We start from the raw sequence: 27,268 nt of genomic DNA on the forward strand, positions 1-27,268 counted from the left end.
TGTGTCAGACAGGGTACTACTGTGTGTCAGTCAGTACCAACCTGATAGGTTCAGGTGTCTGTAGGGTTAGCCAGAACTGATAGGTTCAGGGTCTGTGCTTTAGTTAAATGCGTTCTGTGTGAACCAAACTAGTGTATGTATGATTGAGACTAAGCCACGTTACTGTATCTTATTCATTTGATCATTTTATTTTCCCTGTGTGTTATGTAAATAAACCTTGTTCTTTTATTTGTTAAAAATCCATCCCTGGTCTGTGTGACTTCTTATAGGGAATGGTTGGTGGCAGCTTAGTGAAACTGTGGCATACCCCAGTAGGTCTGGGTTTGTCACATTGATTGGTGTCCAGCGTGTGGGATACGACTGGTCCAGTTGTCCAGTGGTCCAGCAAAGCCTTGGCAAGTGTGCCCAGAGCAAGGGGGGTCTAGTCAGGGACAATCTGAGGGCGCGTAGGTAATCTTCTAGGCGTACCTCACGGGGAGGTGCGCTAGTGGAAGAACGTGCCAACTGGGGACTAGATTAGGGAGCTCTGAGGCAACCGGTTTTGGCGGGAAAAAAGCTGAGGCAAAACTGTGTGAAGTAGCAGTGATCTAGCCTGCCTGCTGAGAGGCCTAGCAGAGGGGGGTAGACTCCGGCTGGCAACAGTTGCAAGTTAGTGCTGAAGAACAGCAGCAATCTATAGAAAGCTGGTTCTGAGGCAAAAGAAAAAAGTGGTCGCTTTATTTTGAGGCTTGACTTTTGAAAGCAGCCTGTTCTGGGGGGGGATTATGCCCTTGACTCGAAGCCAAATGGCAGAAATGGGTGAAGTGAAAGACCCCCAAGTAGACCAAGGTTCTGAGGATGAATTTGGCTCAGTGCAGGGTGACAGCACGGGAGAACAGAACCCAGAGCCCAGGAAAATGCTTATAGCCCAACAGCATGAACTGAGGATGAGGCAATTTGAAATAGAGGCCAGAGAAAGAGCTGAAATCAGTCAGGCAGAGGTAGATGCCAAGAAAAGGGGAATGGCCATAAGGATGAAAGAGATGGAACTGAAACACCAAATTAGAATGGTACAATTAGAATTGGATTTCCTAAATAAGTTTATTAACAATTTATCAGTTGAAGAAATGTCAAAGAAAGAAAAGTATGAGGCTCAGGTCAGACAAAGTGAGCAAGATCTTGAAAAATATAATCAGCAAAAAGACATTAAATTAAAAGAAATCAGAGATAAGACTGAAGAAAAAGTAAAAGAGATAAAAGCTAGGGCTGAGGAAGAAATTTTACAGATCAGGGCTGAGTTTGAGGCTAAGCAAAAGGAGCTGGATTTGAGAATAAAAGAGAAGGAATTGCAGCTAGAAAAGAAACCAAAAGAAGGCACACAGGTTAAGGCACAACATCAAAACCTGAATTATTCTGAAGAAAACATGAGGGAAACATGGGACCCTAAGGACTCCAAAGGGTTAGTTCAGAGCCCGCCAAAAATGGGCGGCCATTTTGTTGATAAAACTTCTGGGCAGAGCCAGTCCAGGAACCAGATTTTGGAGGGAAAACCAAAACCAGAGGAGAAAGACTCCAAGTACAGCAGAAAATGTTATTTCTGTCAGGGAAAGGGCCATCTAATCTCAGGGTGTGAGAAATGGAAGCAGATAAAGGGAAATGTGCCTCATGATTTGAGTGGAACCAAGCCAAAAGCTGTGTTCTGTGTCCAGAAAGAGCAAAGCTCCTTGTCACTGAGGGAGCCTGTTGCCATGGCTACTCAATCTGGAACAGTTACATCTGCTGATCAGGCTGAGGGAAATGGTCCTCTTGTGGAGGTCAAGCGCTGCTTGCTAGTGAGAACAGATTCACAGTTGTTTGAAACCGCAGGGGTGGACGTAGGAATACTTGACCATCAGTATAGGGGGCTGAGGGATACTTGTTCCCAGGTGACCCTGTGCCATCCAGATATTATTCCTAGGGAGTATGTAATCCCAAATGAGAGCATAAAGGTGGCAGGGATTGAGGGACAGGTGATCTCGCTGCCAGTAGCTGAGGTACCTGTGAGCTTTCAAGGCTGGAGGGGAGTTTGGCGGCTAGCGATTTCATCGACTCTGCCAGCAGCCGTGCTCGTGGGAAATGACCTGGCTGAACATGTGAAACGGGTGCTAGTGATTACACGCTCACAAGCCACCACAGGGACAGTTCAGGGGGGTACTGATGAGCCCGAGACGGAAGCAGAGGGGAGTTCTGAAGCTGTGGTGGAAACCTTAACCACAGACAGCCGATTTGGCCAAGAGCAAAAGGCAGACGCCACTCTCCAAAAGTGTTTTGAACAGGTGACAGACGCCCAGCTAACACCTGAAACCCCAGTGAGATTTCAAGAAAAAAAAGGAATTTTATATAGAGAGACCCTGAGGAATATCTCAAAAGGGGGAGATGGGATCAGAAGTCAGCTAGTGGTACCTGAAAAGTATCGCCCCATGATCTTACAAAGGGGGCACTCTGACATGTTTGCTGCGCACTTAGGGGTGAACAAGACACAGCAGAGAATCACACAGAATTTTTACTGGCCTGACATAGGGAAGCAGATCAGGGAGTTCTGTAAAAAATGTGATGTGTGTCAGCGGCAGGGGAATAATCGTGACAGGACCAAAGCAAAGTTGTGCCCTTTGCCTGTGATTGACACTCCGTTCAAATGTATAGGGGTGGATATTGTGGGACCTTTGCCCAAGGCCACAAAGAGGGGGAACAGGTTCATTCTCACCATTGTGGACCATGCCACGAGGTACCCTGAAGCCATTCCCTTGACTAACATTGAAACTTACACAGTGGCAGATGCCTTGGTGGGGTATATGTCCAGGATGGGATTTGCCTCAGAAATAATCACAGATTTGGGCGCATCGTTTACATCGAAGCTTATGAAACGGTTATGGCAAATCTGTGGAATTAAACCCAAGGAAACCACTGCCTATCACCCTGAAAGTAATGGGTTAACGGAGAAGTTCAATGGGACTCTGATGCGCATGATTAGGGCTTACTTGGCAGAGAATCCAAACAATTGGGACCAGAAGCTGCAATCCCTTTTGTTTGCTTATCGATCAGTGCCACAAGCCAGTACCGGGTTCAGTCCGTTTGAACTTTTGTTTGGGAGAAGGGTGAAAGGGCCCCTGGACTTAATCAAACAAAATTGGGAGCAGATCACCCAGGATGACCCACAAGACGTTGTGACATACATAGACACCTTGATGAATGACCTAAAGAGAAACCTAGAGCTAGCAGCAGAGACCCTGCAAGCTCAAAAGGTCAGAAAGAAAGCTTGGGATGACCAGAAAGCCAGGGAGAGGCACTTTAATCCAGGGGAGGAAGTGCTTTGGCCTAGGCTCTGCAAAGAGAACAAACTGCAGCTGGGTAGCCCAGAAATAAAATACTTGGGTCACATGGTAGGGGGAGGAGTGATAAAACCCCTAGAGGCCAAGATAGAAGCCGTTCGTGATTGGCCTAGACCCAACACCAAGAAAAAGTCAAATCATTTCTTGGGTTGGTGGGCTACTACAGAAAGTTCATCCCGAGGTTTAGCGAGATAGCGACTCCGCTGACCGATCTGACGCGGAAGAAGACTGATGACCGCATCCCGTGGACCAGCGACTGTGAGGAGGCGTTCCAGAGGTTGAAGGAGGCCCTCATCAACTATCCAGTGCTGCGTGCTCCAGACTTCGACCGGGAGTTCATCATCTACACCGATGCGTCTAACAGCGGGGTAGGAGCAGTTCTTTGCCAGGAGGATGAAAATGGTGACCAGCATCCAGTGTCCTACCTGAGTAGGAAACTCCAGAAAGGTGAGAGACATTTGGCAACCGTGGAAAAGGAGTGCCTGGCCATAGTCTACGCGATCCAGAAGGCCAAGCCTTACATCTGGGGAAGACATTTTATTCTGTGCACTGACCATTCACCACTGCAATGGTTAAAGACAATGAAAACCCACAATAGTAAACTTATGAGGTGGGCTTTAAACCTGCAAGACTATGACTTTGAAGTGAAGGTGGTCAGAGGGTCAGTGAACTGTGTTGCTGACGCCTTGTCAAGAAGACCCGAAGAATGAAGACGGCGAAAGAAACATGGACTATGTATATATTTTGATGACTAAAGGTTAAATGTACCTGTTTTTTGAACTTGGTTTGTATGAATAAAGGTAACTTGATGTATTGTAAATGGTAAATGTTTAAATGCCTAATAGAGTGTAAGTATAAGTAAGTATGATATTGTATGTATAACTGTTTTTGTGTGTTTTAACCAGGTTGTTTTTTGGAGAAAAGCACTTTAGCTTTCCCCCTACAAAACAACTTATAAAGAGGGGAGGTGTTACATACAGCACTGATGTTACCTGTCTGTCATGGGTTTGGAGGGAAAGTTCCATCCTATGGGGAGTGGAAGGCGGGACATCAGGAGGAGGGGCTGTACTGTATATATATGTGGAGCCTGTGTGGAGAAGTTAGGAGAAGCTGGAGAAGAGCTGAGAGAAGAAGCTTGAGTGGGAGTCTGTGTGTCAGACAGGGTACTACTGTGTGTCAGTCAGTACCAACCTGATAGGTTCAGGTGTCTGTAGGGTTAGCCAGAACTGATAGGTTCAGGGTCTGTGCTTTAGTTAAATGCGTTCTGTGTGAACCAAACTAGTGTATGTATGATTGAGACTAAGCCACGTTACTGTATCTTATTCATTTGATCATTTTATTTTCCCTGTGTGTTATGTAAATAAACCTTGTTCTTTTATTTGTTAAAAATCCATCCCTGGTCTGTGTGACTTCTTATAGGGAATGGTTGGTGGCAGCTTAGTGAAACTGTGGCATATCCCAGTAGGTCTGGGTTTGTCACACCGCCTTCTACCATCTTAGGCAGATAGCCCAGCTGTGGCCCTATCTCGATGTTGGGGCCCTCACTATCTTGGTACATGCGCTCGTAATCTCAAGATTAGACCACTGTAATGCGCTCTACGTGGGGCTGCCTTTGAGGCTGCTGCGGAAACTTCAGGTGGTGCAGAATGCTGTGGCCAGACTTCTCAGTGGTGTGAAAAAATACCAACACATTTCACCCACTCTGGCCGCATTGCATTGGCTGCCCATCCGATTCCGCATCGACTTCAAAGTGTTGATGCTTACGTACAAATCCCTAAATGGCTTAGGGCCTCGATACTTGGCAGAATGCCTACTTCCACCAAGATCTACCCGTGTCACTCGCACGAGCCAGGGGGTGAGGCTGAGGAGCCTAACACTGAGGGAGGCCCGGAAAGAAAAAACAAGAAATCGGGCTTTCTCGGCGGTGGCTCCTCGCCTCTGGAATAACCTACCCCCTGATATTTGCGCGGCTCCCTCGCTGGGTATTTTTAAAAAACACTGATGTTTCAGCAGGCCTTCCCCTCAGTCAATCCCTAACTCCCGATTTTCCTCTCTTTCCTCTTCCTAGTGTCTGTCCCTCCTTGACCTAAGTTTTTTCCCTTATATGAGATTGTTTTTAATTGCATTGTTATATTTTTGTTGTAAACTGCCTAGAGTGGTCTTAATTGACTAGATAGGCAGGATATAAATAAGTAAGTAAGTAAGTAAATAAGTAAGTAAGTAAGTAAGTAAGTAAGTAAGTAAGTAGGTAGGTAGGTAGGTAGGTAGGTAGGTAGGTAGGTAGGTAGGTAGGTAGGTAGGTAGGTAGGTAGGTAGGTAGGTAGGTAGGTAGGTAGGTAGGTAGGTAGGTAGGTAGGTAGGTAGGTAGGTAGGTAGATAGATAGATAGATAGATAGATAGATAGATAGATAGATAGATAGATAGATAGATAGATAGATAGATAGATAGATAGATAGATAGATAGATAGATAGATAGATAGATGATTGTTGCTTAAATTGCCCACACTGCAGTTTCAGTGAGTTGCTGTAAGGTGAAGTATGCATTGCCTGAGACATCTCAGAGGAATGATTTTTTCAAATGTGTACAATTCAAGGACAATAAAATGTATGTGATTGAAATAAACACGCTATACTCACTGAAGAAATGTCCATAAATATGTGCAGATTAGAAGTATGTAAATGTTTCTACCCATTATGGAAAATCCACATGGACTAGGCATGGAAATTTCAACAGGGAAAGGGGGAAAATGAACTCTCACAAAGATGGGACAGGGAAATGGCTGGGATTTGTAGAAATGCAACAAAATCAGAATAGTTGTTTCAAATCCCTTGTTTACAGGCATTTAAGTAGACACAATCATTCATTTATGTATTCATGAATGAAAGAAAACTGTTCTGAGAAACACAAGGTAAGGTGAGCTCCACCGAGATCAAGGATGAAGTAGGTAAAAGAAGTAATAGCTGAACATCAGAGTCAGAACAGGTTTGATTGTTAACTCCTCTTGAGGCAGCATGATGCTTTGGTACCATGTGGATTCCACACAGGAGCCCTAGGTAAACATGCTATTCAGCCACTTAGGGAACAGAAGTAAAACAACCATTGGCAATCTAGCTGACTGTTTACATAAGAACTACCAGCGTTAAGTATATGAACACTTCAGGCTATTACATCTCAAGGCAAATGCCATACAAAATTCAAGATTAATATATCCTTTAATGACCTCATTGCTTCAGTGGATTGAGGAAAAACAGCATACACCTACAGTATCTATGGGAAAATCACAAGAGTCTTACTACTGATTGTGTAATAGAGATATAATGAATACTTGCTAAAATCTCATTCGGATTGATTCAGATTGTCTCAGCTCAGCAAGACAGCAACAACAAATTTTCTAGCACAAGGAGCACTATATTTTTTTCTCATCATTGTCTCTGTAATTTGCACAAATTATTTCTGCACAAAGCTAGTAAAAAAAACAACACACCATGTGTAGTAAGTAGAGAACCACCACAAGCTTGTCTAGAAAGTGCAAATAACTCCTTCAGATATTTCTAATCCTTAAAAGTCCATGCAACAAAGCAGCAGCCTTCATCATTTTGTACAATTTGTATTATTTCCACTAAATAATGGATTTGCAAAACATTTCTTAATTCACACCAAATCCCCAGTCTCATTTTAGACCTTTTCTCCTGTTAAGCATGTCATAAAATACTTTGCCTCTCACAGATGAGAATAATTTTGCAATACCTTGTCTTCACATGAGAGGATGAAACAAAGGAGTATTTGTATTCCTGTCTAATGACTATCTTCAGTATGCCAATATTACACATTTGGTTAGCTCCCTTGTACAACACATGGTTGCTTTTCCTTTGTGTACTTACAGGTTTTAGGATTCTGTTAAGGAATAAACCTAACCCATTGTCTTAAGAAGTAATTCTAACCCCTCATAAATGTATTTTACAGTGGGTTAGGCTAATAATGTAGCTATCCAATGTGGCAGAGTGGATAAAGGAATGGACTGAGACTCAGGAGGCTTGGGTTGTAATCCCCATTCAACCATGGAAACTCATGGGGGTGTGAAATTGGTAAAACTAACCCCTTAACTATTTAACTTGTCTTGAAAGCCCTATTTAGGATTGCTATAAATTGGTTCTGACTTGATAGCACATAACAAGTTAATAAAAGCTGACTGAATAGCTCAGTGAGTTGAATATCTCACTGCGGAGCCAGAAGTTGGGAGTTCAATTCCCCATTGTGTATCCCAGAAGAGTCAGCCTATGTGGCCTTGGGCAAACTGCACAGTCCCAGGGAACTCCCAGAAGAAGTGAATGACAAACCACTTCTGAGTATTCTCTACCTAGTAAACCCTGAAAAGTGTCTTCATAAGTAAAAATGGGTTTGACGGTGCATCATCAACAACAACAGCTAATAATCATTAGTATAGCTATCCTCCTATGGCTAAATTTATCGTATTATACAGCATCAACTTTCACTATTATATTACCCTTGCAATATTTGGCCATTATTTTTCATATTACTAATTTAAAATATCTCAAATTCATTTGAATGTGATTAAATTTTATCAGTGAGAAGCTGAAAAATTATAATACTGTCTAAAAATTCAGGAAACCAGGTTTACCAATCAAAAAGACCATCTGTTTTAGCACTAGGGAATATGTCTCAACTCTACAATGGGTGTGCAAAGCAGTTTGAACCAAAAGGAAAAAATGAATTTGACTCTTGGCATTCCTCCAGTTTAAATATGTACATTATTTGAGATTATGTCCTACTACTGTTTGTGCCAGATACCATACACATTTTCACATTACTATTTTACAACATAAGAGTTAGGTATCACTGACAGAAATCCTGTTGCACAGCTCCCACATGCGAAGCTGTGAAAGTGGTAGGAAAATAGTGGCAGGGCAGAGATGTTATTTATGAAACTGTTCCACATGGTATCACATAATAGAACAGGAACTGTGTGATCAATTGTGCAATCAAATTGCACAATCCTGTCACTGTGGCCATAGCAACAAAACATTGAAAACTAAACAATGGCCCAGAGAGTGGAAACATTCAGAATGCATTCCAAGCCCCAAGAAAGGAGACACCCAGAAGTGCAGTACCAATAGGACAGTTGGACCCTAATTTTTCAAGCAAGCAAAGTAATGCTCAGGGTGTTACAACAAATACTTTTACCATATACAGAGCAAAAAATTTCTGATTATCAAGCTGGATTCTGAAAAGGAAGAGACGCTAGAGATTATATTACAAATATGCATTTTTCTATTAGAGTATACCAAAGAATTTCAGAAGAAAATACTTCTGTGTTTTATCAATTAGAGTAAACCATTTCATTGTGTTGATCTTGAACAGCTGTGGGTTAGTCTAAAAAGAAATGGCTGTACCTAAACATTTGAATGCCCTAATGAGTAAATGATACACTGGACAAAAAATTGCCGTTAGAACAGAAGAAACAGAACAGGGAAAGTGTCAGAGAAGGGTGTAGGTTATCTCTTTATCTTAAGTCTCATGTAGAATATATCACATCATAAATTGGATTAGATTCTGTTGAATGATACATGAAAATTAGTTAAAGAAGTATCAATAATTTAGGGCAAGCAGTTGACACTGCATTAATGGCAGAAAGCAGCAGTGACATGAAAGGACTCCTGATAAAAATGAAACAAGAAAGTGTAAAAGCAAGGCTGCAGCTGAATAAAAGAAAACAAAAATTATGACTACAGAAGAACTCCACAACTGTAATGTTGATGCTTGAAAAATTGAAATGGTTAAGTATTTTGTATACCTTAATTTAGTAATCAATCCAAATGAAGCCTGCAGCCAAGAAATCAGAAAATGGAGACTTCTAAGCAAAGCTATGAAGGAACTACTGTAGAAAGCATCATAAATAGAGATGAGAGCTTCGTATTTGTATACCTGGGAATACCTGGAGATACAAATAAGAAGCGTGGTACCACAGGTGTTATGGATATCTATTCCCTCCCCAGAACGAGACCAATCCACACAGCATGCATGTCCATTGGCAGTGATATTGCACCAATTGCAGAAGTAGCCCAACCCCCTCCACCCTGCCTCTCTGCACAGTTGACCAGCAAGGAGGCGGGATAATGAGTCTCCCTGCTGAGCTGTTCAGCAGTCCACTGCATAGGAAGGTGGGGCAGAGCTGGTCAGGCTACTTCTACAATTGGTGCAATGTCACTGCCGACAGATGCACACTCAAAATACCTCACCTCCCTTCCACACTATGCACCATGGTAGTGACATGTGCCATGTGTGCAACCAGAATGGAAGAGGCAAAATGTTCCTGAGCACCTTCTGTTAAATATTCCAATCAGGGAATCCAGCCAAAAATTCCTAAATGACCATCAAGCTCGTTCTGGAGGCACAAGGCAGGTGGGCAAACCAAGTGCCAACAAAGAAACAGCCTAGCGTTGGGGCAGGGAGGGTGTATAAATACTTCTGCCCCACCCCACCCCCGCTAACACTGCTTACCCACACGTGGTGCCAATACATCACCTCATGAGCCAAGCCTTAGGAAAAGTGCTCCTCCTTTCCAGCTGCAAATTTTCAGCCTTGAAACAGAGGCTTTAATTTGCAGTCCAAATTCCTATAAACAAACAGAAACCCTTCTGTCCAACCTAAAAACAAATCATCTGGCAGGTGACAATAGCCAGCATGACCTTCAACTTTAGAAAAGTTTAGAAGGCATTCCGGATCTTTAAAGAAAAATACATTCTTCAATGTCCTAGGAAAATGTAATCCATTTCAGGCACCATGAAAAAGCCTCTCGTGCTGGAGATGGCTGGAAAGTACAGCTTTAACTACAGTGATAACAGTGGCAGGATTGTGGGTGATAAGGTTCTAAAAAACTAGCACACATACACATGTGAGATAGTATGAGCAAATTCTCTTTCCCCACATGGTGTATAGTAGCTGAATCAGAGGTGAAAGCTGAGAAAGTTAACACCAGTTAAAAATTAAAAGGGGAAAAAAAGTAAAATTTAAACAAAATTAACCTCATCTTTAGAAAACCTGAATTAAAAGCAAAGGCTTCCTCTTCTAATTCCAACATAATTATTCATTATTTGTCTGTGGTAAGGAGTGGGTAGTACATCTTAGTTAGGTACTGAAATGGTTGAGAGTGACACAATCATTCCTAAAATATTACCTGCTCTTTCTTCAAATGTTTTTCCTTTAACTGTCTGTCCATGTGAATGTCTTGTGTTGCTTTAACCTGAAAAGGCACCCCAAATTCAACACAGGCTGTCCAACTCAGGCAGGCTTCTGCTTTGGCAGCAGTTTTGTGAGGATCAATAGATATAGACCGCATCATAACATGAAGCCATTCATCTGACTAAAGTGCAGTGGCAAATGCACCTTTGACCTTAACAGATAAAGATTTTTCTCCTTATGGACTGCTGAAACTTCCCTGTAGAAACAATGATTTCCAGTTGCCCTTCTCTGTCGCAACATGGCAAGTGGTGGCGAGAAAGATAACTTGCATCCTTCCTACGTGTCTGAAATGTGTCGCATCTGGATTTGTGTAGATAAATCCACACATCAGGATCATATTGGAAATCTTATAGAGCTTATAATTGAAATTTGCTAGTGTGAAGCAAGCCCCTGCCTGCATGGGGGAACAAAATCACATTTCTTCAAATGTAATTCCTCCTCCCTTTCCACAGTCAGACATGCATATAGATTTCAGGGTGAATCTCACTATTCCTGAAAGATATAACTTGATGTCATGGGTCACCAAGTTCTTCACCCAATGCTAAAGTCAGCCTAAATGAGTAAAGGATGAAACGCCACATATTAAAGCATTCCCCCTATCCCACAGATCCTTTCTAAAAGTGGGTAAATTTTAGCTATTAAAGGGGGGAAAGAGAAGTTGGGAGTCTAGGTGTGTTAACAGATAAGAGTATTTAATCAATAAACAGAATATTTACATCCACACTGAATAGTTTAATAAAGTGGATGCTAATATTCCCTGAAACTGATACATGTCAGTTGGAGGCCCAAAGGAATGGGGTGGGGTCACAGCTTGGAACAGTTACACTTTGAACTATGGTTCCCAAAATCTGAGGCCAGCATGTCTACCATGATTGGGGCAGTACCTCTTCTAGTCTCCAAGACTAAAAACAATTTCACCATAAAGAGCCAATGAAATTCCTCCCCCTCCCCCTCTTAAATTCAGCCCCCAGTATTCACCAGGGATTCCCTCTGAATTCTGGGGGCTTTAGCCAAGAACATGAAGTCTTCACAGACTCTATTTATTTCACCATGAGTGAAAACAGAAAAGATATGGAGCAAGTTTGGAAGCTACATTTCTGATGAACCAGGCAAGACCAAATAAATTTACACTTTGATATGCAGATGAACTTAGATATAATGGTCATGATTATCTGGTTCACACTGGCCTTTAACCCGTCTGGGGACAAATGTTAGTTGTAATGGACTACCACAGACTCAAACTACTAAAGAATGTTACAAAGTTTTATAGTGCTCTAAGGTCCAAGTGTCATACTTATGCCTTTGACACTAAGGTATTCTGCTGCCTTCAGCTATAGTGGAAGATAATCTTGGCTCCCCACCTTGCAGCTTGTTAGAGTGGTTCCAGGGTAGAGGAAGATGCCAGTGAGGTGACACTATATGGTGTGCTCTTGTAACCAGCATAGAGGCAGTGGGGGCAAAGTGTTATAAAACCTTATGCAGCTCTGAAATTGGCTTTTTTTCTGATTGCTTGGTTTGCCCACTTGCCTCTCCCAGAAATCTATGAAGATATTATTAGTTAAAGCAGGGCTTGATATGAATTGTTGGACTCAGTTCACCTGATCAATGTATGGAACAAAAGATGGCTGGGACTCTTTTACCTACCCTGTGTTAAAACATGCTAGGGCATTAATGGGCTCATTGTACAGTTATCATAAATAGTCAGCATGCACAGGTAGCAATTAGTGCTCAAAAAATAACAGAGCAGCAGTGGTGTGCATGTGAAAGGGTGACACCTGTGGCAACACCTGGTCTAGAGGTCCTTCACGTGTCAATTGGGGCCAGGGATGGTATTGGGATCTTGCTGGTACACCCTGCTCCCCGCGATCCAGCCATTTCCTTACTGGAGCTGGCGAATTTCATCTTCGCAGCTTTGTTGGGATCCCCGAGACTACTCATCTTGGGTGATTTCAATGTCCATGCGGAGATGGAGGTTTGCAGTCTGGCTCTTGAGTTCTAGGAACCATAGCTTCCTTGGACATGTCCCAACATGTTAACAGCCCCACCAACATGGGTGGTCATATGCTAGACCTAGTGTTCTCTTCTGAACCGAGGGAGTATGGTCCAATGGTGACTAACCTTTTGTCTGTCCTCTTGTCATGGTTGGATCACTACCTAATAAAATGCAACCTCACAGGTGTTCCCCACCCATGTGGAGCAGGGACCTATTTCAATTGTCTGCCCTCACAGGCTACTGGATCCCACAGGATTCCAGGATTCCATGCGAGGGATACCAATTGATATGGCTGACACTCCTTTCTAGGCTCTGGTTGATGGCTGGTCCACTGCCACCACCAGGGCTGTAGACGCAATCACTCCTAAACATCATCTCCACTGCAGAGCTTGACCAGCGCCCTGGTTTAACCAACAGCTGAGAGCTATGAAACAGAACAGCAGAAGACTGGAGAGCATTTGGAGGCGAAACCCAACGGAAAATACTTAAAAGCTGTTAGGATTGTGGCTAACCTTTACCTTTCTAAGATAAAGGTTGCAAAGAAAGTTTACTTCGCTGTCCAGATAAGCGAAGCTTCCAACCAGCAGGCACAATTATTCCACATAGTACACAATCTATCAGGAACTGGTCACAGTGATTGGCCTTCCCCTAGTATCTCACCTGACCAATTTGCAGTATTTTTTAAAGGTAAAGTGGAGGCCATCTACTGGGACTTAACCCCCTATTTGAAAGCAGTAGATCAAGCCAAGACATCCAGTGCACTGTCTCATCCGGTGAGAATTACTCACTTTCAGCTGGTGATGTCACTTGACGTTGACAAGGCACTGCCATGCCACCACCTCCTCCCTTGACCCTTGCCTGGCCTGGCTAATCAAAGCAGCCAGGCCTGTGACAACTGAATGGGCTACTGCAATCATTATTGGGTCTCTCCAGGAGGGTAGGGTTCCCTTTGCCCTCAAGGAGACACTCATTAGGCCCATTAGGAAGAAACTGAGCTTGGCAGTGGACAATATTGGCAATTATAGGCCCGTCACCAATGTTTCTTTCCTTAGCAAGATTGTAGAGAGGGTGGTGGCCGATCAGCGTCAGGCTCTCTTGGATGAAACCAATGACCTGGATCTATTTCAGTCGGGCTTCAGACCGGGTCACGGTACAGAAACGGCACTGGTCACCCTGCTTGATGACCTATTGAGGGAGGCTGATAGGGGCCTTGTTGGTTCTCCTTGATATCTTAGCTGCTTTTGATACCATCAACTATGGTATCCTCCTGGGATGCCTTTCTGAGTTGGGGATCAGTGGCCTTGCTCTTGCCTAGCCCTGGTCCTTCTTGGAGGACCATTCCCAGAGAGTTCAGCTTGGAAAGAGTGTATTGGCCCTGTGCCTCCTCAATTATGGGGTGCCATAGGGCTCAATCATCTCTCCAATGCTATTTAATATCTACATGAGGCTGCTGGGCAGGGTCATCCGTGGGTGTGGTGCTTCATGTCATCAGTACACTGATGACACACAGCTCTACATCTCCTTTTTTCCAACAGCAGTTGATGCCATTGCGCCCCTTGAGCACTGCCTGGGAGCTGTACTGCAATGGATCCAGGAGAATGGACAGAGGCTGAACGTAGACAAGATTGAGGTTTTGAGGGTGGGCAACCCTCCTATCAATGGTTTGGGAAGCTCCCTCTCTTTTAGGGGAGGCACTCTCACCACAAAGAATGTGGTCCACAGCTTGGGGGTCCATCTTGACCCAGCGCTTACAATGGAAACCCAGGTAGTGTCAGTGGTCAGCACCACCCATCTACATCTTAGGTGGATTGCCCAGCTGCTCTCTTATCTTGATGTTGGGGTACTCACCACTATGGTCCATGCACTCGTAATCTTGAGATTAGACTACTGTAATGCACTCTACATGGGGATGCCCTTGAGATTGATGCGGAAACTACAAATGATCCAGAACATGGCCACCATGGGGTGAAAAAATATCATCACATTTCCCTCACTCTGGCAGCCTTACACTGGTTGCATGTTCATTTCCGCATTGACTTTAAGGTATTAATGCTTATAAAGCCCTAAACGGTTTAGGACCTCTATACTTGACAGAGTGCCTACTCCCGCCTAGCTCTATTTGTGTCACTCGATCTGTCCAAGCTGGGTGGCTGAGAGGCTTGACCCTGAGAGAAGCCTGGAAGGAGAGAACTAGAAACCAGGCCTTCTTGGTGGTGGCCCCTTGCCTCTGGAACATCTTGCCCCCTGAGATTCGCCTGGCACCCTCGCTGGGACTTTTTAAGAACAAGCTGAAGACTTGGTTCTTCAGGCAGGCCTTCCCCCCTTCCATGTCTTAGTTCTCTATATCTTACCATCTTGGATTTTGTTTATCTCTATGCTGTTTGATATTGTTTGTTTTAATTCTTGTTTTATATTCAGACTGTAAGCCGCCCAGAGTAGATTCGTTGAATCTAGATGGGCGGGGTAAAAGCCGAAAAATAATAAAATAATAAAATAAGTCACAGCCTAGGTTTGCCTTATTGCTGAAGGTTGTCTGTTTCTTCCATGTGTGTGTGTGGGGGGGGGGGAGAAGCTATCACTTTGCCAGGAATTCTTAAATAAAATTCAGCTGGCATTTAAATTAACTTCAGCACCTGGAGGGCCATCTTGTTTTATGCCTGAGCCAATGAAAATGCTTGGGCTAACCCTGCTACTTATGTCTTTCTGTTCAAAAACACAGAATGAAAAATCCCTACCATCATTGCCACACTGGGTACACTGTATAGTGTTGCTGTATAAATCCCATTGGAGGAATCTTTGCTATTGTATTTTTAAACTAAGAACCTGGCCTTCTTGGTGTGCTCACAAGCTCTTCATGCTTTAGACTCTAATCCAAAGAGTTCTTAGCGCTCATCAGAATTTATTTAATGTATGAATACCACTTGTTGGGAGACTGCCAAGATTGTGGTAACAATGCAACAGGGAGCAGTTTTTAACTCACTGAAAAACTTTCTCTGAGGACAGTAGTTTTTTTTCCACACTACTACCAAAAATTCCACTGTGACCTGACATTGAAAGCTATCTGAAACTAATGTGGATTATCAATATTTTCTGAAGAGGATGCAAGCTCAAATTCAAGTGCTTTTTCAAACACCAGTAGCATTTTATCAAAAGAACAAAAATGCCAGTGTTAGGAAATGAGGGAAAAAAATCCAGAGTAAAGAGCACTGTTCAGCTGATAGCACTTATGCAAATCAAATAGTTTTTCAACACACTGTATTTAGGCCAGGATGAAACAAACTTCTGAACATATCTGTTCCCTCAGAAGTAATGCAGCTGGGATTTTGCTGAGAAATCTATTCATGTTTGTTTTACTCTTTACATTAAAAAAAATTCTGTGTGTGCATGTGTGTGTGCATGTGTGCGCGCACATGTCTGCATGCTGAACTAACAGATGAAAAGTTTAATTTAATGTGTGTGTGGATTTGCAAGGGGTAAAAGGCTGATTCTGGTGAAGTGAAAAGAAATGAGAATGGGGGCAGAACTCAAGCTTTATTGAAATGGTCTTGTAACTTGTTATTAGCTCCCTAATCACATAAGTCACTCATCTTGTACGTACAGTTTCAAATCAGCAGCAACACATTCCCTAAGACTTCACAGTCAAAGGCAGGCCTTGTGATAGCACAGGAAAAGTCCTTGTGGTGCATCCAGTGCAGGTTGGGAGAAGGTGCCACAACTACTTCTGGGCCAGCTGGCTGGAAACAGGGACAAGGGGAATCCAGGTAAATGGGCTGAGAATCTAGGTAAAACCTATATGACTAAGTAAAAGCAGACCGCCGAAGAATTGATGCCTTTGAATTGTGGTGCTGGAGGAGACTCTTGAGAATCCCCTGGACTGCAAGGAGAACAAACCTATCAGTTCTAAAGGAAATCAACCCTGAGTGCTCACTGGAAGGACAGATCCTGAAGCTGAGGCTCCAGTACTTTGGCCATCTCATGAGAAGAAAAGAGTCCTTGGAAAAAACCTTGATGTTAGGAAGGTGTGATGGCAAGAGGAGAAGGGGACGACCGAGGATGAGATGGCTGGACAGTGTCTGCGAAGCAACCAACATGAACCTGACACAACTCCGGGAGGCAGTAGAAGACAGGAGGGCCTGGCGTGCTCTGGTCCATGGGGTCACGACTAAACGACTAAATATATATATATATATATATATATATATATATATATATATATATATATATATATATATATATATATATATATATATATATATATATATATATATATATATATATATATATATATATAAGCTATATAAGTATATATAGCTAAGACCCCCTGACTGGGGTCTTACAGCAAAGCCTGTCTATGAATGTAGTATAGATTCAGTTCAACAGGAGATTTTCCTCCATTTCAGGTAGAAAACCTGAATAACTTTATCAGGGATCATACAATATGGGGTTGGGGGAAGAAAAAGGGATGTGTTATCTACAACAGTTCCCACCTTTTTGCTATACAACAAGGAGCTGAGTAGTAGGGTTAGTGGAATCTTTTTCATGCAGTAGATTCCTCTCTCCTCTCTTCTCCAAGCCCTTTGTGTGCCCATAATCTTCTCCAGAGATGACTCCACCTTATCACACAAGAGGTGGAGGGTGAAGGGTGCCATTGAAGACCAAAGGGGAAGAGAGATATACAATGTTGGTGAGTCCCATTCCATCTGCAGTCAAGCACAAAGGGATGCCCCTGTATTTATATTGTTTTAAATTTTGTTGGTTTTGTTTTGTTTTACGTTTCACATTAACAGGTCATTTTATCACTCACAGGCCTTCACAGTAATAATAATAATAATAATAATAATAATAATAATAATAATAATAATAATAATAATAATAATAATAATAATAATAATAATAATAATAATAATAATAATAATAAGTAGTAGTAGTAGTAGTAGTAGTAGTAGTAGTAGTAGTAGTAGTAGTAGTAGTAGTTTTATTACGGTCATTGACTAGTAGAAGTAAGCAACATTATTTAAATTAGGGAACACAAAATCAATCTAAAAGCACTAAAAACATCTATATAGTGTCAGGATTTGTTCCTTTAAGTGAACAAGGGTTGAATTTAATATTGTAGTAGAGAATGTAAAGTCATTCCTGTAACATCAAGCCAACGGATGACTGATAGCTTACAGATGGGACAAGCTTAGGTAATGCTTGTTAAACATGCTCAGCTGCCATGTGTGCAGTGATAGGCTTCTCTCAGTATATAAGCAAGTGTATGAGTATCATTTTAGCACTCAGTTGTGAGTCTGATGGTCATTTGTTTTACTTGAATGTAATATAATGTTGCTCTGAGAAGTCTATGCCAATGCATATGTTGCCATGTATTTATGTCTGACCAAGCCTAATATATTATGATATAAGTTGTATCAGAACTCTCTCAGTGCATTTTCTTATGTCTGCGTCTTTACTCTGCTAATGAAGGGGAGGATTTGAAGCAGCTAGATAAGAGGCTCTGTGTATCTTGTTGTCTTTAGCTCCAAGGTTTGTTTTTCCCAAACAAAGTGCTCTTACAAGCTTCATATCCAATCTGACTCCAAGCTTTTGAAGAGGCAATAGCCATATAAAGCCTCTGGAGTTGGCTCCACGCCAATATATACATATATATAACTACATTCATAGATCTTATTAGATATCTCCTGCCTCCCTACCATAGGCCTTGTCTATGGGCTATTATAGCTTGCATAGGATGACAGAATTGTTACTTAGAAGCTCATAGAGCCCAGATGATCATTAAGGCCTCTACATGTATACACCAATTTACAGATACTGTAGCTGCACTTTGGGTGGCACCTTTCCTTCACAGATTTTGATTGCAGCAGCACAGAATTTAGCTACTTTTGTCAAAATATCTGAATTTTGGTTTAGCCCAGTATCTCTCCCAAGGTATCACCCTGTTAGCAAGCACAGTATGTAATGTGCCTCTGATCATCCAGGAAATGCCCTTATGTAAGGGTTAACTAGGACTTCTCGAATGCCAGAATAAAAAGCACAGTGAAGTAACACATGGGAGATGGTTTTGATCTCACCAGAGTTACAGGGGCAAATACGCTGGTTGTAAGTGGTGTTGTTATACTTCCCTTCCTGGACTGCTGATGGAAGTGCATTGAAGCGGGCCAGAGTAAGGGCTTTGCGTTGTTTACGTGTTAAGGGTAAGTAGAGATATTTAGCCGGTTTGGCTGGAAGCAGTGCGTTGTCAAGTATGATCCTTTTTATGATGATACCAAGGTCCTGCTGCCTTTCTGTCTCAATAATACTCTGCCTAAGATTACTCTTGGCCTTAACATATCCCATTTGTTAGATACATTCTACTGAATAGCTGTATCTGTTGATTTTATTGTATACTGCTCTCTTCCAAGGTGATTGATGGTTATCCTGTAATACCAGCGAAGTCAGTCCAATTTGTTGAAAGGTTAGTTTTAGCCAAAAGTTAAAAATAGCCAGCCAAGCTCTCGCTTCAACCTTCAGGTAGCCCACTTCAAGACTAAGGGCTGCATTGGAGCCTTCACAGTACAATATGTAACTTTTTTTTGAAGAAGCATAAAATCAAGATACTCTCTCTTTTTAACTAAACAATGAACATGACACCAAAAGTAAAGGGTTGATTCAGTCCTTTCAGTCCCAAAATCTAGAAAAGCTGAAATCATTTAATTCAGGCTCTGAACTGAGAGGACAACAGGGATGTTGTTGTTTAGTCATTAACTCATGTTTGATTCTTCGTGACCCCATAAACCAGAGCATGCCAGGCCCTCCTATCTTCCACTGCCTCCCGGAGTTGGGTCAAATTCATGTTGGTTGCTTCGAAGATACTGTCCAACCATCTCATACTCTGTCATTCCCTTCTCCTCTTGCCTTCACACTTTCCCAACATCAGGGTCTTTTCCAGGGAGTCTTCTCTTCTCAGGAGATGGCCAAAGTATTGGAACCTCATCTTCAGGATCTGTCCTTCCAGTGAGCACTCAGGGTTGATTTCCTCTAGAATGGATAGGTTTGTTCTCCTTGCAGTTCAGGGGACTCTCAAGAGTCTCCTCCAGCACCACAATTCTTTGGTTGTCAGCCTTCTTTATGGTCCAGCTCTCACTTCCATACATCACTACAGGAAAAACCATAGCTTTGACTATGCGGATCTTTGTTGGCAAGGTGATGTCTCTGCTTTTTAAGATGCTGTCGAGGTTTGTCATCGCTTTCCTCCCAAGAAGTAGGCGTCTTTTAATTTCATGGCTGCTGTCACCATCTGCAGTGATCATGGAGCCCAAGAAAGTAAAATCTGTCACTGCCTCCATATCTTCCCCTTCTATTTGCCGGGAGGTGATGGGACCAGTGGCCATGATCTTGGTTTTTTTGATGTTGTGCTTCAGACTATTTTTTGCACTCTCCTCTTTCACCCTTATGAAGAGGTTCTTTAATTCCTCCTCACTTTCTGCCATCAGAGTGGTATCATCTGCATATCTGAGGTTATTGATATTTCTTCTCGCAATCTTAATTGTGGTTTGGGATTCCTCCAGCACAGCCTTTTGCACGAGGTATTCTGCATATAAGTTAATTAAGCAGTTGGACAATATACTGCCTTGTCATACTCCTTTCCCAATTTTGCACCAATCAGTTGTTCCATATCCAGTTCTAACTGTTGCTTCCTGTCCCACATATAGATTTCTCAGGAGATAGATAAGGTGGTCAGGCACTCCCATTTCTTTAAGAACTTGCCATAGTTTGTCGTGGTCCACACAATCAAAGGCTTTTGTGTAGTCAATGAAGCAGAAGTAGATGTTTTTCTAGAATTCTCTGGCTTTCTCCATAATCCAGCACATGTTAGCAATTTGGTCTCTAGTTCCTCTGCCCCTTCGAAATCCAGCTTGTACTTCTGGGAGTTCTCGGTCCACATACTGCTGAAGCCTACCTTGGAGGATTTTGAGCATAACCTTGCTAGCATGTGAAATGACTGCAGGGTAGCAGAAATGAGAACAGGGATAGCAGAGATGAAAGCATGGAGTTGTTATAGCAACTGGTATTTGAAGAATCAGTCTGAATTTCATAAATTACATATAGCTGCTCAAGATATACAAAAGGCATAAACTGGAAGATACTGGGTGGGTAACCTGCTTAAAAAGGTCTACAGAGGATTCAGCTAGCTGAGCAAACAAGCTTCATAGATATAGGAGGTTTGGAGAAAGATCTTCACCCATCTTTGTCTCTTTATATTTACCACTAAGATAAACTTGCCAGTCTATCTTAATGGTAGCACATAATCTACAAAATACTAAAAAAAAGTGTAATACTGTGAGCATTGTAGGATCCCAAAATACATTTTAAATAATTTCCATGATCTAAAAGAGAGAGGGGAATAAGGAGAGGGAGGATTATTAAAGATGTGTGCCAGCCCAGAAAGATGAAGGAACTAGCCAAAGTTTTACATTAGAATCCAGTTAGTTCTTTCTTTGTGATTACACGCACACAATGAACAGTGGTTGTATCTAGGATCTGTAGTCCAGTGAGTAACTTTTCTAAATCTTGGTGTTACTGCATCTAAATATCAGCTCCATCTTTACTTTTTTCCTGACACAAGCATATTGGTCCATTAGACTCAGCCTAATCGGCAAAATAAATGGCATGGCTTTGTTTTATTGGTAGGTATGAATGGAACTAAGCTTGGGAATTACTGAGTGGAAGCATTCTGATTGATATAGTACTTTGGTAAGCAGGGGAGATTGAAAGTGTGTGTGTGTGTGTGTGTGTGTGTGTGTGTGTGTGTGTGTGTGTGTGAGAGAGAGAGAGAGAGAGAGAGAGATTGAAAGAAAGAGGAGCAGAGACTTGAAACCTTCATGAATTCAACATTCTAGCAGCTGTTAGAGGTTTTAATAGGTTCAGAACTTTGGCCATTACTACCAAATGGGTGCTGTAGGCCAGTTAGAAGGACATAACTTAACAGCTGTATCTACTAGTAATGAGATGATGCGCTTAGAGCTGCTTCCCAAAATAGCACAGCATACTTCCTATGTCATCAAATTTTACACTCTGTCTTGTGAGACAGCATAATCTAGATTTAAGCCATGCTTGGCAGGTACCCACGTAGCACCTATGTAAAAAACCTCAGGGAAGGAACACCTCTAGAAAATCTAGACAACTTGTTCTATGGACTGTCTGTTATTATGAGTGTTCGGTGACCATTTTTCTAGCACACTTTATAATTTATCTCATGAGAAGGAAACACTATGTCTCTCAAGTCCAAGGGCTCACTAAGGAACCTTTGAAAATCCAAGCCTAAGAGACTTGCCTGCAAGCCATCTTATTCTGGCAAAAGAAAGGAACTATCAAAATGGAGGAGAGGACTGTTAGTCAGGTTTGGATACATCTACGTACATGCAAGAATATCCATTCTCTTATAATGCAAGGAAAATGGAATTCCCTTGACCTGCTGAACCAATACAATGGACCAAGAGGCATTGAAAGGTACAAGTCCCATGCATTGGTAGCAATGGACACTCCTGAGGATGCTTGGAAACATCAGCATCTTAGCATCAAAAAGCCACTGGTCTTACTTTCAAGCAGGCAGCTCCCATAAGGGAAAAACTGCTTTATAAAGTGGAATGGAAATATCAGGGCAGGAGGGTTGGAGATGATACTATAATTAACCAGACACAAACTCTGGAGAGATGTGAGTTCAGCTTGAAATAGCTCCAGGGATGACAAATTCCCCTGGTTCTAGCATTTGCCACCAAATGTATTCCTTATAGTTACTGATTTGTGTATACCTTATGCATGCTCTGATTGGGGGGGGGGGCAGTATTATTTTATGTATTTTCTATTGTGGACTTCAGAGAAGGCCTTACCATCTCTTAAGCACACACTAAAGCAGGAGAGAAACCTTGTGGAGGCTCTGGGAATCAACTCATCCTATTTTTCATCATTCCAGTGTTAAGGGACATGCCCACACATTTTTTTTTTCATATTCTAGCATGTCCAGAAGATTTTGAAAACAGGTTATTTCAGGCTGTCTGCTATTTCAGGCTTGGGGTGGATAGCTTTAAAATGACCAATTGCACACACACGCACGCACACACACACACACACACACGCACGCACGCACGCACGCACGCACGCACACCTACCTGAAGGTTCTGCTGGCAGTAAAGCATTGGGATATAACACTCACTGAAATCCTTTTGCTTGATTCAGATAGACCTACTCTATTTGTGATTTATTTTAGTGTAGTAAGTTATCTCTCTGCTTCAAATTCATTTTTCAGCAACCATTCTGAATTCTTGTCCTGTGCAAGTTCCTTATCAGATCAGAAGCATTCTTTTTTCTTCATGTACAGAAATCAAGTATATTTCAATGCAACATGTTCCTAATGTACACATTTTAATATATTTTCCCTATTAACTATGGCATAGTTGTGTACCTTTTTCAAATAAGTTTATTTTTTCATTATGCACTTTTACATGTGTAGAATTGGTAAGGAGAAAAAGAATCTGATGCTTATTGTTTCTTGTGGATGATGGAAATGGGAACAATATGCATTTCCATCATTAATATTCTTGCAGGTTACAGATTGCCTAAGTTTAAAAATAAATAAATTTCTTTTCCTTTTTAAAATAACCTTTTTCCTTCTGTTGGCAGCTGATAGGAGAGGAAAAAGTGGCAGGAGAATTTCCACTTGCATACATTTATGCAGAAAGTACCATTTGAGAAGGAAGAATGAAGATTGGTGGAAGAAACATAAGTAACATAAAATACACCGTAAAGAACACTACCGTCAGAAAACAGCAATAACTTGAAATGACTACTGAGGAGGGTTAAGGAGGAAAGTACAAAATAGAATTACTGCTGAACATTAAGACAAAAATAGACTATGGATGACTTATGTAATTTTAATATTGAGAATGGGGAAACTGAAAAAAAAAATTGTACCTCAGTTCAATTGTCAAATGGAGACAGTAGCCAAAAAATCAGAAAAAGGCTGAGGCTTAGGGGGGGACGTGTCACTGCAGAACAAAGTCAAGATCATCCATACTATGGTATTCCCAAGTACTATGTATGGGTGTGAATGCTGGATAATGAAAAAACTGACAGCTAAAAAGGAATAAAAATTCAAAAGGGCTTGTTGGCTGCCTGGAGACCATGGGCTGCCCTTTTCTCTCCCCCACCTAGAAAATGCCCTACTGAATAAACATTAAAGGCTTGCATTTAGCTGCAGATTTCAATGGTTTGTTTTAGCACAGGGATGGGCAATCCGCAGTTATACAGGGCCCTCTGCCTCTGCAGGATGCACTAGTTCCCCCCAAGAAAATTGGAAATGGAATTCCAATTTTGCAAGGTATGTCTGGGGGCGGGGTGTACGCATGCATGCGTTCATGCGCATACAGTGGCCGTGCCTTGTTTTGCCACTTCAGGAGGCTCCCAGGTAGAAGGTGCAATTCTCTCTGCTTGGAGAGTTGTAAAATATTTTAGGGGAGCTTGAATGGTCAAGGGAACGGCCAGACTACCAAGATATACTTGGTAGTCTTTATTCTCTGAAATTAAGCTTCTAAGCTGATTGGGGATAATGGGATCTGTGCTTTCAATGGTCTATAGTGCACCATTTACACAGATGGTGACATATCAGGTCTTCCAAATCTTGGACTCACCAAAATGTGGCCGTTGATGATGCATTGCATTCTGATAGGAGCTTCCTAAATCTCCTGTCTAAGAAACAAAGTGGGAAGCACAATCAAACTATTAAAAGCTATTCTGAGTGCTATATGTGGTGGACAATATGTTTTTAGTTTGGTGGGTCACAAGTGGTGAAAATTGCCTACAATTAAAACATCACCATCACGATCATCATATCACCTTCATAATGCCCTTTCTTCAGCTGTTAATGTGACATATTATCGACTTTCCGCGCTGTAGCATCTGTTGACAGCATCTGTTTCAGCACAGGAACACCAGTCCGCATTGGATTACTACGCTGTTGCACTTCTTTTTGCAATGATGGCAATTTGCCAGGAATTGATGATGTTATGCCATCCCGGGTGCTTTTTACTCCCTCCCTCTGTCAAGCTGCATCTTCCAGCTGCTAATTCATCACAGCCACCTCTCAACAAATTCTAATCTAAAGTGTTTCTTTGTTTTGCCTGTGAAGAGTGGTTTTAATATTGCCATACCTCACTGAATTTAATTTTGTAGCAATAGACTAACTCCTGTTTTCTGTGTTTATGGTACAACGCTTGCTTTGTTTTCACATATCTCTTTGCTATCAATGAACTTTCCTTGAGGCTTAAATTGCTATGTGTAACAGGCAGCCCTGACCTCACCTGTCCGTCACAGTTGGACAGTGGATCATCAGCCAATGGGGTGACGGAGGGTGGTGCTGAAGGGGGAGGAGCTGGAAGGAAAAGGGGTGTGAAGGGAAAGATTTAGATCTGGTGTGTGAGAGAGAAAGAGCTTTTTTAGAGTCCTGTGTGCCTAAGTAGTCAGTGAGGGAAAGTCTGTGATTGATCAAATAAGAAACAGTGATTTACACCTTGATTAGCTACCTGTGATTTACATATTTTATTTCTTGTACCAATAAACCTGTTTTGTTTTGAAGGAAACCTTTGTCTTTCTTAAATAGTCATTATAATTGGTGGCAGTGAGTGTGAAGTGGTGTGGTGGGCACTCTGAGTGGCCTGAGTTGGCAGTGACGTCAGAGTGGCCTGCTACCTTTACAGTATGCTAGAAAGTGCATGCATCCGATGGGCTGCTGCCTTCTAAACTTACACCAAATAAAATGTTGCAGACTTCAGTGTGTCACAAAGAACTTTTGTTGTGTTTACTCTAGAAAGGTAATGTATCTTAAATTGCTGTGTGTAGTTTGCTCTGATGTGAAATAATTCTATTGAAACTTGTTTTTCCTCATCCTTAGAGAGGAGGTACAAAGTGGGAAATATTTATACATGGCGTCAAGGTTGTGGCTGGTTAATGAGAAAGTTAGTAGGTTTTTTAGTTCTTCAGTTCTGTTTTAAAATAAGTCAACTGTTTCTGTCTTATACTCCCTTCTTGGAAGATATTCTATCTAGAGTCTAAAGAGCTACTTGGTCTCATATTTGTCCCCTTTGAATCCTTGATTTTTGTCCTCTTCCAATCGTGGATCTTGTGCACTTTCCTGGACTGCTTTCGCAATGTCCCCAAATGGCTCCAGGTGCAGTGAAGAAAGGAAACACAGCTGTACACTCGGTCTCACAGAAGCATGCATGCATGCATGCACATGCATGTGCGCACAGAGAGAGAGAGAGAGAGAGAGAGAGAGAGAGAGAGAGAGAGAGAGAGAGATCTGTCAGAAACATCATATGTGCTTGTGAAGGAGAGAGAGACAGTGTGCTGTCCTCCAGGGAACAGAGTACAGAGGAAGGAAAAGGATATGTAGAGGGTATTTTAGTAGAAATAGAACCCGAGGAAGTAGAGGAGAGAGCGTCCATGGAGGTGTGTCTGGCTGACGAGAGAGGGGAGGAGCTGGAATTGATTGTGTGGGAGGGGGATATAAAAGAACCTGAAGGCACGCAAAGTTTCAATATATTAACGGGCATGACTCCTGAGAAAAGGGATCATGGAGTACAGACAGAATGGAGTGCGGAGCAAGAAGGATTTGCTACACTCCTTAAGGAGTTTCCCAGGTTGGAGGAGGACTACTACCTGATCCCAAAGACATTGGTGCGTGTGGAGAAGGACTTGAACTTATAGAATGGATGGTAGTAGTGTATTCGCGGAACCAGTGTGGGGGGAGGAGGGTGATCCGTTCCAGTCCCTCTTTACTCCAGCCACAGCGGGAGGGGGACTGGGCGCAACAACCTTGCTGTGGGACCATGTGCACCCCCCTGAGGCCCATGACCAACAAGGAGCGGTTTGGTCCAGTCCCTCTGTGAGGAGCGGCTTCAAGACACCTGCGATTAAGGTCCGGAGTTATCGTTTGTTACCCAAGTTGAGTTTAATGGACCCGTTTGAGCCTGCTGAGTTGAGTTTGTTCAGTAATAAATCCAGTTATGTGAAGAACAACGAGCAGCCTCCGCCTCTTCGTTCCGCGCCAAAACAGGGGTTGCACATGGCAAATAACAAACCTAATAACACCGCTATTGAGAGAGAAAGAGAGAAGGTGCATTTACCATAAACCAATGCTAGGCTAGGCACACATTCCGTTTTTCACCAGCTAGTCACTTTTTTTGTTTTGTTTTAATGGCTGGGTTGAGGAACCTTGTAGGCATTCTTTACCGTGTTCTAAAGCAAGGCTGGGCCAAGTGTGACCTGTGGAACATACCTGGCTCCCAAGGACGTGATTGCTAGTGTGGTACTTCTAAGGACCTCCAAGAGGCTTGTGAAAAGTCCTTGGGCTTTGTGGAATGTAATTCAAAAAAACATTGTCATGAACTGTTGGTGCCACTTCCTGAACCATAAACACTGTTCTGAGACAAACATGCCCTAAAACTCTATTAGAATTATTAAGGCAATAAAGAAAATATAATTAAAGAGCAAACACCACTGCCAACTCATGTGGCAGGAAATACTTTCTGAAATATCAGCAAAATTAACTACTATCTCATCATTTTTTCGAGCATCTAAATCTGCTACCTTATCTACATTTCCTTGTGAGCATGGCATATGGAAAAAATCTGG

General features: G+C 42.2%; 1 long non-coding RNA gene across 1 annotated transcript in view; it reads left to right on the top strand.

Moving 5' to 3' along the window:
• Nucleotides 1-26,286, top strand: part of LOC140704838 (uncharacterized) — an 89,058-nt gene extending 62,772 nt beyond the window's left edge. The window contains exon 3 of the long non-coding RNA XR_012084301.2: nt 23,261-26,286. This is a non-coding gene — a long non-coding RNA (uncharacterized LOC140704838). The remainder of the gene's footprint in view (nt 1-23,260) is intronic.
• Nucleotides 26,287-27,268: the final 982 nt, after the last annotated feature.

The sequence above is a fragment of the Pogona vitticeps genome, chromosome 2, assembly GCF_051106095.1.
Source record: "Pogona vitticeps strain Pit_001003342236 chromosome 2, PviZW2.1, whole genome shotgun sequence".
In the NCBI taxonomy this organism is placed as follows: Eukaryota; Metazoa; Chordata; class Lepidosauria; order Squamata; family Agamidae; genus Pogona; species Pogona vitticeps.